The sequence below is a fragment of the Triticum aestivum genome, chromosome 2A (assembly GCF_018294505.1).
Source record: "Triticum aestivum cultivar Chinese Spring chromosome 2A, IWGSC CS RefSeq v2.1, whole genome shotgun sequence".
In the NCBI taxonomy this organism is placed as follows: Eukaryota; Viridiplantae; Streptophyta; class Magnoliopsida; order Poales; family Poaceae; genus Triticum; species Triticum aestivum.
This window is the reverse complement of record NC_057797.1, coordinates 675,044,904-675,053,097: the sequence shown is the minus strand read 5'-3', so window position 1 is coordinate 675,053,097 and position 8,194 is coordinate 675,044,904.

Sequence of the window (8,194 nt, the reverse complement as noted above, 5' to 3'; positions counted from 1 at the left end):
TTCCTTGGCAGAATGTTTGGATAAAGCAACAGGATTGTTTGGCTCAGTATGGCCAGTACCAGTAATGACAACCTCATCATCTTTGGTACCGTCGGTTTGCACTGGAGCTGTTGGCTTGTCAGTAGGCTTTGCTGGACCGGTGGAGTTTTCAATCCGGATGGAACTTGTAGGCTGATGGGTAGGACCTGAGGTGTCAGTAGGCCTCTCTTCTGCAATAAGATCATCATCTTGCTGCGGTGGATCATTGGGAATATCCTCAGGAATAGCCGCTTCAGCATTGGGTGTCTTATCCGCTTCAAGAACGACATCTTCTTCGGCCGCTTTGTCCAGGTGGGCCTTCTTGCTTGGCCTAGGTTTGGCCCTGAGAAGAATAACAAAATCAGATACAGAATATGTTCTAAGGCAATGTATTGCAAACATCACAATAAGTATAGCTTACCCAAGCACCGTTTTGAGCGGTGGGAGCTGAGTAGCCGATGACTCGCCAGAAGATGAGTGGGAAGTAACCTGATAATCGGAGTCAGACGGATTAAGAGGTTGACGAAAGCAACCCGCTTTAGGACAAGCACTGACAAGCAAATTAGAGACCTCAGAATGGCGTTTCTGAACCGGACTGTTCTGTAAACCGGCGGAAGTAACTACCTGGCCGCTGTGCCGGGTAGTGTGGCGAGCTTTATGTTGTTGGGTCTTCATAAGAAGTTTAGGATCCAAATAAGCAAGAGGATGAGAAAATTTAACTTTCCGGTTTGCCTGACGGATTTTTTGTGAAGGCAAAGTTTCTGAATCGGAAGAGAGAATAATTACCTCTGCGACATCCGCGTGGCTGGCTTCGGCATCATCCTGACAAATATCATCATCAATAAGACGCATGAAAAATAAACCAAGTGAGTCAAGCTCTACCTCAAAGTCCGGATTATCCACCTCATTGTCAGGGGCCGGATTAGAAGAGACAGTGGTTCTTTTCCTATGGGCAGTCTTCTTTACAGCTTTAGTCTTTTGCCGGGTTGCTGTTTCCGTTTTGTCTGGTTTTTCTGGTTTCTCCTGCGACAGTTTTTTGTTCCAAAACGGATCATCGCCCTGATTACACAGACACTGATGTTAAAAAAACAATGACCAGACATATCAATAACAGATTCAGCAAAGAGAAAAATCAAAAGCCTTACAGCTGGCGGTTTGTTGGTAGCACTGAAGGGAAGCAGGCCGGTTCTAGCGCAGACGTGCTCCGGTTCATTCAGTATCTTGTGCACAGCCTCTGTGATTTCTTCACCAGAGAGCTGGAGTTTTGAGTGTCGCAGTGGGTCATCAACACGGCCAGTATACTCGCACATCAAACCGGAGCGCTGGCTAAGAGGCAGTATGCTCCATGATATCCAACAGCGAGCAAGGTCAACCCCTGTTAAACCATTGGCCATAAAAGCTCTGAGCTTTGATAGCTGAGGAGCATATTTACCTCTCTCCTGTGCAGTCAAACTTTGTGGAGAAGGGTGTGTGTTGTTGAGCCGTTCCGGTCGAAAGCCAGGCAAGGGATTCTCACCAGCAGGGGAGGTGTCTTTGCAGTAGAACCATGTCTGATTCCATTCTTTGGGGTGGCTATGCAGTTTGGCGTGAGGGTATGTGACCTCTTTCCTTTTCTGAATCGCCACGCCACCCAACTCTGTATTGGAGCCGTCAGTAAATTCAGTATGACGGTTTAGATGGAATAGGTCTCGGAACAGTTCCACTGTGGGCTCCTCCTGAAAGAACGCTTCACAGAGCACTTGGAAGTGACACATATTTGTAACAGAGTTGGGGCCAGTATCTTGTGGATGGAGCTGGAAATCAGCTAAAACGTCCCGGTAAAACTTGGAACCGGGTGGTTTAAAGCCCCGGGCTAAGTGATCTACGAAAACAACAACCTCTCCTTCTCGAGGTGTGGGAGGGCATTCTTTGCCAGGAGCCCTCCAATGGATGATATCTTTGCTGCCTAAAGCACCAATCAGGACTAAATCGTCCAGTTCAGCCTCTGTGATGTGAGAAGGAACCCAATTGCACTCATACACTTGCTTGGCCATGATGGAATCTACAAGGTAAAAGATCCCGGTTCAAAACTACATTGATTAAAGTGCACTGGTATGTACAATGTTAAATCGGAGACAGCTCTATCTAAACCGGAGTTTTCATGAAGCAACCAACGTCTGGCAGTTCAACAAGGGGACTAATGGCATATACCAGTTTGGAAAATTTTCTATAAGGTTAAACCGCCTGATCTAACCATTGAAGCAATTGAGATTGCGGATGGTTAAATATGCAGAAACAGGTTTCACAAGATCTTGTTACGGCGTTGGATCTGAAGCAAGTTCAGAAAATAAGAAAAAATAGTCGAAGATCAAAGCAGAACAGTATGGAATCAATGGGCAGAAATATATGTGAATCTATGGTTTTGGGCAGGAAAATAGCGGCGGATACTGAAAGTTACCGCTATACAAAGCTAGGGTTCACAGGTGCATCCAAGAGCTAGTACATGAGGATGAACACGTGATGAACACCACAAGAACACGAAGCCCTAGATCAGATCTATGTTGAGAAGAGCAGAGGACCTACTAGAGCTGGGGAAGACGCGGAAGGTCGCCGCGGTTTTCTGTTGCGTTCAGGTTGATGCAGCAGCCAAGGATGATGCAGAAGACGACGGCGGCGGCGGAGCTCTGAGACTGGCGACGCGAGGAAGACAAAGAGGAAGGGCACGAAGGGAAGAAAAGAAATGACCCTTCGGGCCTATTTATAAGGCAAAGGACATGTGTCAAGCGCGTAAATCAAGGGACCGCAGATTTTGGAGGTGGAGCCGTCACCTCGGTCATTGCGAGTCTATTAAACAAAAAGATATCATGGATGTTTTCTTTATGACAGATGACGTCACGCCGGTTTACAGCAACCAGAGAAGATGACATCATGGTGGTTCAACAACTACAAGAAGATGTTGAAGACGAAGATTTTTGTTAAGGATTGACATGAACCTGTTCAAATCAATCTGGGGCCTAATGTTGGGGATATTACTACTGGGCATAAACCGGCCTACCTGGGCCGGATTAACTTCATCAGTAGTTCAAAGGTGTTAAAGCCCAAAGAGGCAGATAAAGGCCCAGGGCCCGTAGTCGGTTTACAACCTGTAGCCGTACACCGGCTTTGTGCATATACTTGTGCTATAAGTTAGGAACAAGGAGAGACCAACCCGGATACGAGTATGAACCGGTGTTGGGACTCTCTGAACCGGCAGGCGTCACCCATGTATATAAGGGGACGACCCGGCGACGGTTCAAGGAGAGAGACAACAACTCGAGACATAGGTGAAGCTTGTTTGCTCCCTAGTCATCGAAACCCCATCAATTCCATCACAACTAGACGTAGGTTTTTACCTTCCTTGAAGGGGCCGAACTAGTATAAACTCTCTTGCGTCCTCGTGTCCGCTTTAACCCCTTCAAGCTAACCCGTCGCGATGGCTCCACGACTAAGTCCTTTCTCTAGGACATCTGCCGTGACAAAACCACGACAGGACCCGTGGTCGTCGGGGGAACCGCTGGCAACCGCTCTGTCGCATTGGCGTCGTCCTGATTTCCGGTCGCCGTCGATGGCGGAAGAGTGTGGCATAAGGCGGGGCCCTCGCCTGGCAATATGAAGCAAGGCCGGTACCTGTGAAGAAGGCCCGGTGCCTGTGAAGCTCGCCGCCCGTGACACTCTCACGTAATAATGAGTGGGGCTGTACACACCCCGGAGTCTCCGGAGAGCCGCCCTCGGGCCTCGGGGGCTCCCGCCCACGCCCAGTGGTAGCACTTAGCTCCGCACGGGTGAGAAGACGTCGAAGACTAGACTAGGTGCCGGACGCGGCCTTTTGCTTTTGCCTTTAATTGTTGACAAGTTCTTTGATTTGGATTTAAGTTGGATTTGGGCTCGATGCTTGCGTGTGTTTGGGGGAAGGGGTGTTTAGTCTCATTCGAGCAATCTCTCGCGTTCTGGTTTCGGCTTTGCATCCAAAGTTAGCATCGGCAGCCCCCCTCGCGAGCCCCTCGCGAGTCGGGCCGGGCCAGGCACGTTTTACAGCCGGGACCGCTGTTGCCGCACCCTCTCCGGAGGTCTTCGTCACGGAATCCACAAGTTAATCAGGCGACAGCCGAGGTACGGCGGCCCCCGCAGGCCCGCTCAGGACTCATCAGGGTCGGAAGGTACACAAGTCAGCTGACTCATCACCAGGCTAGCTGCTAAGTTCACACGCAACGTTATACTTACCAGGGTACTAATTGCAAACCTTTACATGAGGGGCTACCCCTCCCAAAATGCTCTTACATTCTTCAGGGCCAAGCCCGAACCTTCTTCGTGCAGGATAAACAACAGTGACATGCGGTCAGTCGGACATATCACTCACCGCGTCTTCTTGGGCATCCTCGGAGGCATCGCTGGCGTCGTTGACATTGCCGCCGCCAGCATCTTCATCAACGCCAGGCTCGTCCACGACCATGCCATCATCATCAGACGCAAAGGCCCTGACGAGGGCATCCACTTTGCCCTCCACCCATCGCGCAGGGCGCCCCGGACGGCTATGGGCACGGGTGTGATGGCAGCGTCGAAGTCAAAGTGGGGGTCCCTGTCCAGCAGATAGATGAAGACGCGGGAGAATGCACGCCCGAGCAAGGCACGGCTCCTCTCTTCGACAAGTCAACTGGACCTTTCGGAGCGGTTCTCCAGAAGCGTCACCACATCGGTGAAAAACTGGAGGTTGCCGGCGTAATTGACCTCGTGCGGCTCCTTGGCGGCAGCCTCGCAGATGTTGCCCAAAGCTATGTTGGCCCTTTCTCTGAGCGTTTGAAGCATCGGGGCACGCTCACGCTCCAGGACCCACCGCCGACGGATCTCGTCCTCATTCCTCCGCGCGATGGCCTCGACGTCATCAACCCTCTGTTGGAGAAGAAGCTGCTCGGCCCGGGAAGAGGACAGCTCTGCCTGTGCTGCGCTGAGGGCGGCTGCAGAGGAGTCCGCACGATGCGTCACTTCAGCCAGTTTGGCCCTGAGGGCCACAGTCCTGCCCTCAGCCTCGGCCTCGATCAGCCCCAACCTCGTCTCGTATTCGCGCTTGAAGGCCGAGCGAGCTTCCGCCATGCGGCGATCGACTTCTTCCTAGGCCCGGGCTTCGCGCGCGGCAACGTCATCCTCCGCCCGAGCCACCAGGCGCTCCCTCGTCTCCAACCGCTCAAGATCAAGGTTGCGCTCGGCGGCCTCTAGCGTCAGCGCCTCCTCGCGCTTCAGAAGCTTCGCCCGATCAACAGGGGCCCCCTCCATCGACTCAAGGGCTGCCTGGCGTAGTTCCACTTGCTGCTCCAGGGAGTTGCCCCAGGCCAGGAGCTCCCACGCGCGCTCCTCCACATCCTTGCACCGTCACTCTGCTTCTCGGGCCTCCTCGATAGCCTGGGAGCAGGCCTCCCGCGAAGCTGCCAGCGACGCTTCAGCCTTCGCGTTCTCGAGATCACGCTGGTGACGCGCGAGGGCGATGGCTACCTTTAGTTTGCACCTCTCCTCAGCAAGGCACAAACCTTCGGCCTCGAGGCGTGCATCCTCATCAGCAAGCTCTGCCCCGATCTGGCTCACTGTATCCGCCGCCCTTTGAAGGAACTCTTCGTGAAGGGCACGTCGCTCCCGAGCGCGCCTGAGCACATCTTCCGCATCACCCTCTTCCATCAGAGCATGCGGAGGGCCCCGAGGCGGCAGACCCCCTCCCGGCACGGGGCTGGGGGCTGGCGCCGTAGCAAACGCCGAATGGACCTCTCTGGGAATCCGGCCCGGCGTCAGTCCACCCACGGAGGAGAGCCAAAGACAGACTTCAGCCATTCACCATCTATGATTAGAGGAGGAACACAGGGCAGGCCGGTTGTGCCCCAGGAGGACTCATGAAGAAAGGACGGCGGGCGCGCAGGCTCGAGGTGCCCTATGCAACGAACCACTCCATCAACTGGTCTGGCAGCAGGGGTGCCGCTCGAGCTCGGCGAGCCTAGGGCCAGCTGAGAAGGCGAAGCTTGGTGGGTGTCTCCCGGGCTGGCTCAGCGGGTTCCGCGGTGCAGGGCCTGAAAGGGCCACATTCAGTCGCAGGGATAACAAAGTAAACGAGCAAGGAAAGAAGAAGACTTACTCATCCATGGCAAGGTACTTCCTGCGCTTCAACAGGCGGCAAGGACGGTCGTTGCCACCCAAGGCCTCCTTCCTCTTGCGGAGGGCCTCGAAGTCTATGCGGAACCGACCTAAGCACCCGGCGCAGGGGTCAGCCCCTGCTGTGGAAGAAGCGTCAAGATGATCTGCGCTGGAGGAGTCAGCCTGGGGGGCGCCATCAGGCGTCGCCTCACGAGGAACGGCTGGGGGCTCGGGAGCCCCGGCCTTAGGAACCACAGGTCGCAACTCCGCACCTAACGCCGCTCCAGGGCGGGCCTCGGGAGACGCCGCCTTCAAGACTTCTCGTGGCGTCGGCACCTCGACATCGGTCGCCTCAACTCCCGCCGGTTCTCATCTCCCTGCCGTGTCGCCCGAGGAAGGACTGTTGTGGGCGGCAGGGGAAGCAACCACGGCGGCTGGGTTCTCGCGGGGGCCCATGAAGCCAGCAGGGCGCAGTCCCCACTCGTCAAAGCTGGGCATCTGCCTGACAAAATTGGCCCTGCCAGAGCAAAGATACAAGAGGACATCGTTACTTTGAAGGCTGCCTGGGGAAGGATCGCCAGTCAAGACCCTGAGCACCGTCTGCAACGCTTCAGGCGCCAAGTCCTCCTCCTGAAGCCGTATGCAGTCTCTATGCCCCATGAAGTCCCACATCCGGCGAGAGTGGCGCTGGAGAGGAGCAATGAACATTGGAGGAACTCCTTCACCACCTTGGGCGATGTCACGTTGAGCGCCCTCAAACTCTAGAAGCGGCGCCAGACGAAGGCAAGCCGGGGGCTCGCGAGTACCTCATGATCCCAACCCGCATGGGGAACAGCAGGCAAGGTCGGATGCGAGAGTAGAGGGTTGGGCACTCCAACGTCCATGTACAGCCACCGCTCTCTGAACCTGGCCTCAGGAGAAGGAAGGCTGAAGTCGATCCCTGAAGCGGCCCTCTCTGGCACGGCGAAGAAGCTCATGCATGCTGAGCACTGAGTGGGGTCGCTCAGGCACAAGGAGAAGAAGTGGCGCAGCAGGGCCGCGGAAGGAGGAATGCCTATCATCGCCTCGCAAACAAAAGCAAAGACAGCCAAAAGAGTAATGGACTCTGGCCCGAGGTGCATCATGTGGATCTGATAATGGGAGAGCACCGTGTTGAAGAAGGCAGAAAAGGGGGAACCAGACCCGCCCATAGGGCATCAGCGAAGAATCGGACCTCCGTGACGATCCTATCAAGGGAGGCATGGGACGCAGGCCAGGCCGTGGTCCTGCCGCACTCGTTGAAGATAGTCATAAGGGCGGAGCGGACCTTGTCCAAAGCTTCTGGATTGAGTATGATCGACCGGGTGACGGCGGGGGTCGCCGCTGGAGGTGTGCGGGGCGAAGGTGCAGGCTTCTTTCCCCTTCCTTTCTTCGTTGGAGCCATGGCGGTGAGAAGGAGGAAGAACTCGAGCCGGATTGGCGGCAGAGGTTGGAGCTCAAGGAAGAAGGAAAGGTAGGAGGTGGGCGAGCAGCGGAAAGGAGGAACAACTATGTGCAACTATGGGTCCGCTTAGCCGGGCGCGTAACAAGGCGTCGTGGGGAAGCGCAGGCGCCCACGTCCAATCAATCGCCACGCGGCACCCAAGCCCGGGCACGCCTTGGGCCTGGGGGCTACTGTCGGCGTTCTGGGAATGGGGGTCCCCAGCCTTGCCTGCCTGGGGCCTGCGGCGTGGCTCAAGTGGGGGCCCAGCGCGACCCATCTTCATCAGCTCAGGCTCAAGACCCTCGCGAGGGGCCAAGCCTCGCGGGGCGGACGACAGAAAGCTTCCTCAGTGGCAGCCTCATCAGGCAGGCTCGCAAGGAGGCGGAGAGATCAAGGCAGGGGTACCTCGCGAGGAACCCGTGATGCAAGCCATGACGATCGAGACCAGGCGGGCGCCGGCCTGCGCAGTGTCCTTATTTCCCTTTTGGTGCAAAGGAGGAAAGCACAGGCCAAGGCATCGGGCAAAGGTTGTCATTCCGGTGCAACGAGACCAAGACCAGCAGAGCGGCAGGACGGAGGTCACCG